Source organism: Teleopsis dalmanni, chromosome 2 (genome assembly GCF_002237135.1).
Source record: "Teleopsis dalmanni isolate 2A chromosome 2, ASM223713v2, whole genome shotgun sequence".
NCBI classification, from domain to species: domain Eukaryota; kingdom Metazoa; phylum Arthropoda; class Insecta; order Diptera; family Diopsidae; genus Teleopsis; species Teleopsis dalmanni.
This window is the reverse complement of record NC_051847.1, coordinates 176,160,068-176,173,064: the sequence shown is the minus strand read 5'-3', so window position 1 is coordinate 176,173,064 and position 12,997 is coordinate 176,160,068. Positions and strand designations below refer to the sequence as shown.

Sequence of the window (12,997 nt, the reverse complement as noted above, 5' to 3'; positions counted from 1 at the left end):
GCAATTGGTAATATGGTTTCAATTACTAAATAAAACCACGACTATGTACAGAATCTGTCCAAAAAAAGCATATTTGGATTTATAAACATTAGGTCACATGAACCCCACCTTCTTTTACACATCCATATATAAAATCTAATCTATCTAATCCTTTATAAATTATGTTAATTTTTAATTAAAGTCTCGAATTTTTAGAAAACTCTACGTTTTGAAACGGATTACAATAGGTCAATAGAAAAAAGGTTTTCATATCAGTAATATACTTTCAATTGTTACATACAATTGTCTGCACTTACGTTTTACCGTCTCGTTGCGATTTGGCTATTACATTTAGATGTGCGAATACCACCATGGCACCTCTTTTTATCGTGGACCTTGTTTTTATTATAAAATATTAGTAAAAGATTAGCAGTTTCATAGAACGTCACATTTCAATGCTCACTCTTTAGCATGACTATGTATACAAACTGTTTCAAATGAACTCTACATTGTTTTACAGATCTAAATGTAGAATAGGTCCTTAAAGAGTATCTTAAGCTTTATTAAAAGCCTTGGATTTGTAGAGAACTCTAACTTTTAAAAGGTTACAAAGGATATAAAGAGATTCTTTGGAACATTGTTATAGCCTAACTTAATTTAACGAAACGTAAATTTAACTAAACGTAACTAGTGGTATGTAAAAAGCATTCATTAAGACACTTATTCACCTACTCACCAAAAGTACCTATAATATATTTATAAAGAATAGAAGAGACCTGTTGGCCCAAAGACCAGCTAAACTCTAATATATCCGAATTGGAATAATCTAGCAGGAGGAGGAGCAAATCAAATAGCTTGATATTTAATGAGTCTTTAACATACTTTTCACTAGAATTCAATAGAGTTTCTGTGAAAATACTGGTAGTAGACGCAGTTAGAAATACCTGCGCTGTGATATACATGACATACGTCAGCTTGAAGACCAATAGGAAAATGTTCGAATTCATTTAAAAAAAATGTTTAACTTAAAATTTTGACAACAATGGAAAATTACTCAAATTGGGTAAATGAAAGTTATCTCTTCGTAACTATAATACTGTTCCCGACCTACAAGCAGTAATGATTTTCCTTTCAATTACTGAATATTTTATTGAGATACTTTTTGTCATCTGTTAGTATAGCCAATATTTTGAGCAGTTTTCAACAGTTCAAAATTAAAAATTTTGTAATGGACCTAATAAGCCGAAGAAATTTAATGAACAAAAATTATGGGTCGTGGTGAAAGAAAGATCTAACTCAGAGCTAATAATACGTTCAAATTATCCACAGCATTGAGAAGATATATAAAAAAGTACTATATTGTGGCGTTGAGATGCTTTTGTGTTTGTATTTTTTTTAAACGAAGTAAATATAGTACATAAGGCAATATCCAATGGACTCATCTTTTGTGACTGACTTTGATATATAAAATATAATTGTTTAAAGCTACATGTTCTTGATCTAAATACCACTGAATTGAATAATATTCGAACTTAACCATATTGTTGGACACTAGATATCAATTATTAACTAATTTGAAGGAATTTTGGAATAGATAATAAAATTTAGCTTTTAATAAATATAAGTGCAAGTACTGGGTTGCAAAATATGTTTTCAAGACAGAAATTGAGAAACACAGGTTTAGATGTAATGGTCGCTATTTTTCTTTGTAACCTGCTTCAGCTTCAGTCTATTGTCATTAATGTTGTATGTTGTTATGTTGTAAGTATTATGTTTTAGTTGTTTGATCACATATTTGCCGCGGTTTTCGGAAAAGGTTGTAAAATATTCTACTTTACCAACTATTGCCTCTTATTTTGATGAATATTATTTTCCATCTGCAAGGTTTTTAGGGTATGAGAATAGGCAGAAGTCAGACCGATTTAAATCGTAGACCATCATAGAATAGGCAATTAATACACTAATTTGAATATTGGTTCTTTGAACAGTGTGAATTATTTTGTTTTCGTAAATTTTTGCATTAAATCGGTCTACAAGGCTTTAATAATAGACTAAATTTATTATTTTGTAAATTAATAGATAGGAAAGTATTAGAATCAGACTAAAGTCCGTTAAATCAGTTATTGACTTCAAACATTACTTAATAGGTTCAGCTTCCTAATTTGTAGATATTCTACCTAGATAGCTAATCTAATATCTTTTGCATCCCAAGACACTAAAACCAAAAACAGTAGACTTTTTCCACTTACAAACTGGCCTTGGAATAAAAGTCCTGGACGCAACAATACCATTCATCGTGTCGTCTTAACTTTCTTTTCATTTAGGTTGGTTCGTGTTGGTAGAGCATAGTCTTAGGAATGATGATAAAGTTATGCTCGAAATAGCTGTTTCTTTGCTAAAGTGCTCCAGTTGTAGTTGAGGATATTTTATAAGTGTTTTACTGTGTTTTATTGAATTGTTAGCGAATCCATCATCCACTGTGGACACTGCATCTCAGTGACTAACAAGGTGAAATAGAGTATTGTTCCTAACTTCAGCTGACTCGGAACCAATTAATATAATCACACCATTAAGTAATATTTAGATTGAATCTCAGAGTGTTAATACTACATCAATTTGGTATTTTATTACATTAATTTAAAATATTATCAATATTGTTATTTACTTATATATTAAATAAAATTAAATTAAATCTGATTCCATTAACGTAACTCTAAATTGATTTGTTTTCACTCTTAATATCGGCTAGGTTAAATTTAATATATCTCCCAATTATTCCATATCTCATAATACATATTATTGAAATATGCATCCGTCAGTGACGCAACGTGCTGGAGGGGGATATACACATATCCTCACATAATCCTTTGAAAAGTTTAGTTCTGTAATTAACTTTATTTGCAAACGAAAACAAATAGCAACAAATTATAGCTGAACAATAATAAAATAAACAAATTTCCGTATCCGCAAATACAACGAAAACGAGCCTACACAAATAGACACAATCGAACAATCATTCCCTACTTCACCTACACTCACACACTCAAACATACACACGCACACGCATGTATTTGAACAATGACAGCAATTTTCAATTACACAAAACAATTGGGTTTTTGCTAAAAATGTTAGGATTTCTGGAATTTTGGTACTTCTGATCTATTCGAAATTCTGCATGCATTTGATTATTGCACAAAACACATGCGGTCACATATGCAAATATATCCGGATATACTTAGGCCTTCTAATACATAATTTTGTTTTTTTAATATTTATTATTTTTAGTTAAATATTTCATGTTTAATTTGCTCCTGTCAGAGCTGTAGTGTTGCCATTTCAACTCCTAATGCTGCCGTATCGTTGGAACCGTCGAACGTTTTGTACTCACAGTTTCATTGCATGCATTGTTGGGCTGGTGGGGCCATGGGCTATATGTGTCTATTAGTGTTCGTCAATAACTGCACTCGCCCGGGGAGCAAACATGTTTGTTTATTTGTTTGCTAAATTATGCATTTTAATATAATTTGTTACTAATTGGGCTTTATTTGTAATATGAATTCATTCGCTGCATTCTTTGCATACCAGTTAGTTACAGTTATATTCTGTCTAATTGCATAGTTTTGTTTGACAATAAAATTATTTTCAAAATTTCGCAAAATATGCGATATTTAATGTCCTGCAAAACGCAATTTAATAAAGTGCCAGCAAAACTGAAATTGGTACATGATTTCGTGACTATAAGCGAAATTGCGTCCTTGTGTAAATACAATATTTGCTTCATTAAAATTCAGAAAATTGCGATTTAAATTTTATTTCTTTAATAAATATTATTTTGTAATATTTTTCAACAGGATATGAGATGAATTGAAATAATTAAGCAGTAAATAATACAATTTTAATTAAAGGTTCCTGATAAAAGTAATTATTTCAAAGATAGTGATTGATACGTATATAGTGATCCTTTATTGACTTTTGAGTGATTACGGATAAAAGATGAATTCATTTTTCAACTGAAACAAATATAACTAAAAGCCGATCTTTTGTATCCATATATTATTATTTGTCTAATTATTAAATCTGCTTGATTTAAGTGGTTTTCTCAATGAGTCCAATGGGTGCCTTCGTTGTGTTATATTGCAACATCTTCGCTATCAACTGGTTGTTTGGTTGTTCGTGTAGACCAGTGATTACCAATATTTTTTTGAACAAGGACCATTATAATATTTTTGTTTTTTGTAGGGATCACAAGGTATTAGAAAAATAAATTGTATGGTTATTTTAACACGCTCTATGCATCTCTAGTATAATGTATAATGAATTGTATTAGTGCATGGGTACATTATAGGGGCAATAAAATACGTATAAATTTACTTGGTATTTTTTTTATGCTTATTTTCTAACAAGTGAGGTCTCAGTGGACATACTACAAACTATATATCCATACCTATTAAATTTGATTTCGGATCATTTTTAATCACGAACCACTGGTTGGGAGCCACGGTTATTTTAAACTATATAAACTGATCAATATTATATCTTAAGAATTAAAATACTTACAAATTAAATTCCATTTTCGAAAAAATTTCATTTCAATATCTCAAGTGGTTTAGAAAATACTGAATTTTGATCATCTAGTTTTAATTCTGCAATACTGTACGATGCAATACTGTGATAAAACCTTCGGTACGCAAAAGACATAAAAAATATATCAAAGAATATTTGAGAATATCTGTTAGCAATATGGCACCTACTGTGATTAAAATATTTATAAGGCTCCGTGCTTGCATTTTGGAAGAAGTAAGCTTCTTTAAACAGTTTACGATAAAGGCAAATATTGTAGTTAAATGATCCTGCATAAAATGATATTATACGAGTTGAGTTGTGAGGTACTGATTTATTTTGTCTATTTCTGTGGTTAATATACATTTTGTCATGATATTTTATTGCGCTATATACACCTAAAGAAATATTAATTTGCAATAAGTTGATATGCATAGGAAACACATGTCGCTTAGTATCTGTCTAAATAAAACCTAATTACAGTGAGAATAATATAACATTCATTGCAGCGTATGTGTCTAAATGAATACTAAACCAGTGAGAAGATGGTTCTTATTATTATTAAATGAGCGTTTCTTGCGGCATATGTGCCTAAATCCACAATAATTTATAAGGAAAATATAACCATAATATTTGTTGCGGTATATATGCCTAAATGAACACTAATTTACAATGAGCTGATAATTATAATAAAACATTAGTTCTGGCTTATGCGCTTGACTAAATATCGGAAGATAATTAAATATATTCCTAATTGAACATCTCAATTATCTTTAGGTACGTTAGTAAGTAGGTACATGTTTATATTTCAACACACTCGATCATCGGATACTAGATTTGTGAAAAACAGAGTTTACCACATAAAGATTTAGACATCTGTTTAGGTATCATATAATGCCTACTCAAAGAACATTAGGTATCTTGATTCCTGTGTGGACTTATACTTTTTTGAAATATATTTCCTTTACAATTGTGATGGTTGATATCTCACATTTTTAGAAAATGTGAATTTACTTTTTCTAGTGAATAAAGTAAACAAAAATATATTTTTATACAATAATAATACTTCAGTAGTAAAAAACCATTGCGGGTAGTGCAATTTAAATTTAAATTGCATTAAAACACCTGCTAGAATGTATTCCACAAATCCCATACTGGTTTCATATGTTCGTGTGCTTTAATTTGAAATCCAGTGGCACCAGCACTGAAAGTAAATTTGGTGAAAACTTTATTCTCTAGAATTTAATAGTTTTTGCATTAAAATGTCAAACAAAAACATCAAACCAGAAGTTACACAAATAATTCAGCAGTGTTTATGCATAAAATCCAATGCATTTTGTTACGACAATGCGACTATGTGTGTGTCCACATCCATTTGAGTCCGTTTGAGTGTGTTTGTGAGACAGTGTCTATGTGACTTAATTAAAATGCTGCGCGTATTTTGCTGGATGAAGTGCAAAAAGTCCAAAATTCGCTCGCTGCAAAGCAAATGTTGAATGAAATCGAGAAAAGACAACAACAACAAAAAAAATAAATAAATAAATTGAGTAAAAATCAACATCAACAACAACACAAACACAAACAAAAACAATCAGCAGAATAACAACAATAAAACAACACTAAAACAACACTAACAACTGTTCAACAAAAAATATTAACTATGGACATGGCAAGAAACAACAGCAACAACAACAACAACAATAAGACAAAATGGCGAATTCTGAAATTCAAAATGGCCAAATGCGCATTTTGTAGTTTGCGCATTGCGACCATAAAACGACAAAAACGCAAATGCGCTTCGCAATGAATGCAAATATTTTGGCTTTACTGGCATTTGCTTTTATTAAAATGCATATATATTTGCCACTGGAACGCATTAGTATGTGTGTATGTGTCTATCTGTGTGTTTTTTGCATATCATATATTGCCATTGGCTTTCAGCGACAATAAAGTGGAAACAAAAACTTCATTGCGATTAATTATGCACATTGCAAGTTAATGTGCTTTGACCGGGTCTCTGTGCCAAGTGTCGTAATTAAATTATTCTATTAAAGACAACTTTTACACATTCAAAAAAAACAAAAAAAAAAAAAACACATCCAATGAATAGTTTTTCGAAAAAGAAACAAAGTTTTGAATCGTATTTCTGGTAACAAAAATTGTGCTTTTATTTGGTGGATAGTAAAAGTATATTAAGACAGTTTTATTTTGCTTATTATCAGGTCTATCTCAATAAAAATATAGGGTAAAATCACACTTCTCATACAAAATTCACATACTAAATCCATACTTAATTCATACTAAATACACACTAAATCGATTATAATATGTGCGAGTTATACGAACACTTATTTTTGGTGGTACAATAGCTTAAAAAATCTCCAATATGGCAATTATGGGTGCACATTTTAAAATAGCTGATGATTGAAATGTTTATGATGACGACGACGATGAAGACTTCAAGATGTTTTGAATAGCTTTTGTTGTTAATACTATATGTAAGACGTTGTACTTGGATATCCTTTGTATTTAGTTAGTCATATTTAGAAAGAGGTTTATTTCTTTTATTGATAATCTTACTCATATAAAATGACAATTCTGGCTGCTATTTCACTTGCATACTTTGCAGAAATAAAAATAGAAAAATCATATCCTGAACACAACTTAGGATCTTAAACTTCATTAATACGATTTTTTTTAATATCAAACAGGTAGGAAAAGTTTACAAATCACTTTTATTTAATGCTGTTGTATATTTTTATTTTATTTTCATATTATATATGTTTGAAGAAATGATATAATGGAATGACAACTACAATTCTAATGGTGATATTATTAAGCAAAATATCTAATAGGAAAGTTTAGAGAGAATGTTTTATTGAGTTTATGAAAAATTCGGTGCTATGGTTCTCCTAAGAGTGAAAGGATTTAATATATATATAACAATTATTCACATTTCGAATGTGAGCACAATAAAAAATTTAAAAAGGCAAAGCGGATGAAAATAAAAATAATTAGAAGTCTTGGCGTTCTAATATAAGTTCAATGGCAAAGTGCAAAATATTAAATGGTAACTGCTTTGAAGAAGAGAAAATAAATATGAAAGTATCTATTTAATATCTTTTGTAAAAATTAAATATTTTCGTTACTTTTTAATTACATCTTTTATTAAATGCAGTATCTAAATTTTTGAATATTATAAGTGTTTTAAATATTATTCAACTTTTAGTTAATTAAATTTTGAAATAAAGTGAAATAAATATTTTTAATATAATTTATTTTAATCGTCAAATACTCATATAAATCTGCAATAATCTAAAATACAAATTTAATACCTAAACGGAATTTGTTTAGAATAAAATATTTATTAGCGAAATTGAATAATTTCGTAATACAATAAAACATTAAAATAATAAAATAATTAAATAACAAATTTCATATTCTAGCATTCAAGTGGCATTCGAATATTACAGATACTTTCAAAGGAAGTTCTTTTTTCGAAATTTTCCACAGTATATCTGCAGTACTGCGATGAGGAATGCATATTTTATGAAATTATGGCTTTAATGAAATTTTTGCTAATTACGTAGGTGGTTAATTTAAATGAATTAAATTTGCTGGGCTTAAAAATGATGCACTTCCACGTGAAATGCACTAAACCACAACTTTCCATTTTAAATTAATTTTGAATATTTTGCTAAGCGTGAAATGAATTTTGGTGGGTTGGCTTTACTATTTTTATAGAACGTAAGTTATAAAGTTTCCATAAAAACTTTACATTTTCATTTTATTAAATGTGCATATAATACTTTCCCAAAGCATACGTAATAGTTTTAAAATTAATTTATTTTATGTTGATGAAAAATTTATTTTACAATGTAATACTTAACATTAACAATAACTGCTGAAAACATACTAAATCCACCTGAATAAACACTTGGTATATATCATACACACGACCGCTAGAATGCGAGCACTCTGTGAGTAGCAGGCTTTATGAGAGGACTCTGCTTGAATTTAGATGCACTGGATTAGATAGCGCTGGTTACACCGAACCACCACAGTACATGAAATTTATGTATTTATAAAATATTTTAAATCCACTCTTGCGAAAAAGTTTATTACATCAGAAATACGAGAAGGAAAAAATATTAAGCATGGCATGAAATACAATTTTGTAGCGTAGAGATGGCTTAGCTGTGATAACAACGACAGTTGCAGCGGCTGGAGCTGCAACATCCTTGCCTACGATGGCAGTTCGCAGATAAGCATGTCACCAACAAAGCCAGTAATAAAATAGCACAAAAATAGCAAAGGAGCTCCAAATGTAAAGGAGTTCCTACTTGGTTGCGTTTTCTTGTTAAATGTTTTTATTCTGCAGTTGAGGATACATAAATCGGCGAAACCATAGATGCTAGGAGCTAGACAAGAATATGCTGCATATGAATTGGTTAAGTATAAGGGTTAGTTGATATGATTTGTTAGCTGTGAACTAAGTTAAGCGGTTCACGACCCCTTGGTATTTACTTTGACTTTGATTTATTTTAACAAATTTGTTGCGAACTTAATGTTTAACTTAATTACATAGCGTTTTTTTTTTGAAGGGTTTACTTGAAAAGTTAAGTTAACAATATTGTTTCTAGTGGCAAATAATATTGTTGATTCAGAGTTGACTTATATTCTCTATGGTTTGCCATTTCAAATTGAACAAGACATATAACACGGTCAACAGTTCTAGAATGTAGAATTGGTTGACCGACAGTAAAGAGAATATATGTAAGATTATGTTTAATAATAACAAATATTTAATTGTATTTAATAATGATTAGTGACAATTGTAATAATTATAATAATGTTTAGTGATAATTGTGATAACTCTAACACCTTTCTACGAATGATTTTCTTCCATTGTCCGTGTTGCCAGCCAAACTCCAACAAAAAACAGGGTTGCCACCTGCACTCATCACATATATATATCTGAGAACATAGGTCGACAGGAATAGACGAAGTCAAGATTAGTTCGAATTGCTTGACCCATAGCAAACATAATCTAAGTCACTGGCTAGATAGATAGGTCGACCTGTATAAGTGAGCCTATTAGTCTATTAGTCTGTAGGTCATGAAGTGGTGCTATTGATAGATGTGCGTTTGGTCCATTTGTGAATCAACAAAAAAAAAATAAGAATAATTAGAAAAAAAAACATAACTCTAAATATCAAAAATACTTTTAGATGAAAAACTTTTATAAAAAATCAACGATATAATAGTATTCTTAAACTTCGTTCCTCTTTTCATCGTGAAATTTAAAATCTTTTACATCCCTTGAAATGTGAATTGTTAATAAAAGTTGTATAATCTTCAGTGAAATTGAATGTAGCATGAAATTAACAAATCTTCAGTATCACCGTTCGTTAACACGAAACACCCCACGTACTGATATAGGATATGTGTAGAATGCATATATGTTTGTATTGAAAAATGTGACCATTGCACAATGAATGAAAAGTAAATGAAGAATGTTTGCAAGTAATCGAGATGTTAAAAGATTCATCATGCAAATAACATGAAAACAATGGACAACCTCAAGTTTAATGAATCCTGTAGGCTGCATCAATATTGACACATTTAGGCATGTGTGAGTTAAATGAGTGCAGCTGAGTTTACGAACAAATTGATGTAAAATATTATGAAGTAGAAGTAATTTGCTTATACAATACAGGACTATATGCATTAGGATATAGTTACCATTTAGATTCACTTGCTTATTCATCTTGTACTGGGATTATGGCACTGTTCTATACAAATATGTTCGTACACTTATTATGTTTGATGTATATTTCCATAGTACAAGGTAGTTTGTTGGGATATCGTAATAATTTTTTAAATGGATATACAGTAGCTAGTTAATAGTAACTATTGAATTCCTTACAAACTGAGATACAATAAAAGCTTTGGAATTTTGAGTGACGTATATTGTGTTAAGAGTGCAACCTGTTATGAGTGCACGCTGTTATACACCCATAACTGGGTGCTTCAACTTAAAATGCATTAACTTCGGAAGGTAAATGGTCTTAAAAATAAAAACATCGTGAGATCCATGGAAGATCCATGGCATTCTTGTTCTTAGGTACATAATACATAACCACTTCTCCTACGTATTTTTTCCATTTCTTGGTCGAAGGCATTAACACTACATTCAATGCGCTTAAAGAAAAATACCCTGTATATGTGCACATGAGTTTTTTTTTTTAGGTAGAATAGAGTGGAATTGAATGCATTAGACAAATGGTTTCAGTTTTCGGTTTTCATAAAAACAGTAGAACTATAGACAGATATCCGAAAATATTAAATGAAATTTCTAAGCAATTCAGTTGCACAATTTTAACGTTTCGTATAAGATATATATACATATGTATATATAATTATATATATATTTATGTATGTATATTTTTAACACCACTGAACAGTGGTTCATTTTATTCGTCTGAACACATTCATTCACTTATATTTTCAATTTCTACCCAAGTATTCAGTTTCAGAGTTGCATTTTATTTACTCCGTTCTGTCTGTTAACTTAAATAACAGCAACAACAACACAAGCAATCCAACTGAAATGTTAAAATGTTGATAGCATTAATTTTAAATAACAAGGATACCAAAAGAAATATCCTGTCATTCAACAATTCCGTTGAGCTGTCATTTAAAAATTGTTTGATGGGTGACGTTAAATCATTTTGTTATGTGGTTGTCTGTTACAATAGAGTTCAGAAATATTTGTACAAAGCAGGGATTTATATATCACTCATATCTGAAAAATTTAGAAAAGCAATACACACCTCAGTAATTGGAAATTTTTCATAATTAAAATTTTTTTCTAATCAATTCAAATCTATTGTTTAATATTTTATACATACTTATTCATATGGATTCATTTTTGAATAAAGCAATTCAAACATGCAACAGTATTCAATCTATTGTACGTTTTTAGAAGTTGTAAAAACATTTCGGGAACATATGTAATCATATATTAAGTCATAATGTTTTATTTTCATATAGAATGAAGATTAAATAACAATAGTTGGTACCGCTTCATTATTTCCCTTTTGTCTATGCCTATGTTTTCTAATAGTAGGTCACGTGCCCCACATTCGTTTTCGGTTTAAGGTACAGTGTTGGAAGGTCCTTTTAGTTTCTTGCTTTTGGTTTTTATCTCATCAATTATTGAGAAATATTGCAGTTTAAAAAGAAATAGAATTTTTAATTCTCATTAAGTTTAAAATAGGTTTTTCTTTAAATTCTTTCTTAAACACTGTATATGTTTGAATTAATTTTAATGTAAATTATTTGCTGACGAGAAGTTTGAGTGGTGTTTCTCCATATGCATATTGATTAAATGAGTTTGCTAGTGGCTCCATCAGACATGCATCGTCCATTGTTCTAGAAGAGTTAGTTAAAAAAAAGTCAGTTTGAATGTAATTATGAATTTGTTATAACCAACCTTACTATATTATACCCATTAAAACATAAAAAATATGTGGTGTTTGCTAAACTCTGTAGCCACTTCCAACACATTAAAATATTAACAATTTTGTCGAAATTTTTAATTTCCATTATATGTAAATTGTTTTTGTATAAATTCTTGTAAAATTTGTAATTCTTATTAAGTTTCAACATATTTCTATATATATTGTTCACTGAACACTAGATATATATGAGTTAAATTTAATATAAATTATGTTGTGATTAAAATTTTAAGTCCAAATACCGGCACTTTTGAATAATATTAAATTAGCAATTTGGTTAGTGGCTCTATAAAGCATCGGTCGTTCATTGTCTTAATTTAGTTAGTGTTAAGAAAACACATATCAATATGTGTTTACTATAATTAACATTACCTATTAATATAAAATATGGTATACTCCAAATCAAACGTCTTTAAAAGAATTCAATTATTAACAATTTTACGTAAATTTTTAGTTCTCGAAGGATTTAAAATGGTTCCTGTTCTGAACTTTTTATAAAATAAAATATAAATTTATACAATTCTTTTTAAGGCAAAAATTGTTCCCTTATTAATTGTTGGTTAAGGTTGGAATATTTTTGAATTTTGTTTAATATAAATTAAAAAAAAACTAATTGCTCAAATTTTAATTGAAATACATCAAAAATTGTTGTCAGTGTTATTAGTAGTCAATGAATGTGTAGTCACGGTTGCCACTTGAAAATTTTTTTCTGTACCAAAATTGGTTTAAAAAGGTACCATTTCTGTAAAAAAAGGTCCAAAATTTTTTTTGTTTTCTCGTTCTGTGTTTTTCATAGTGTTATAAATAAACAAAATATAAAATAGTGCCAAGTTGCATTTATAAAAAAAATTAATTGGAAATATCCACAATAAAGTTGGGTCGTCAAAAATGTACCATGTTTTGAAAGTGAGTACCAAACGAAAAAAAAAAAAAAA

The 12,997-nt window shown here is 29.2% G+C and overlaps 1 protein-coding gene across 1 annotated transcript in view; it reads right to left on the bottom strand.

The window, feature by feature from the left end:
* Positions 1-12,997, bottom strand: part of LOC119676231 — an 87,257-nt gene that overhangs the window by 25,690 nt on the left and 48,570 nt on the right. The gene's annotated exons all lie outside the window — the stretch shown is intronic.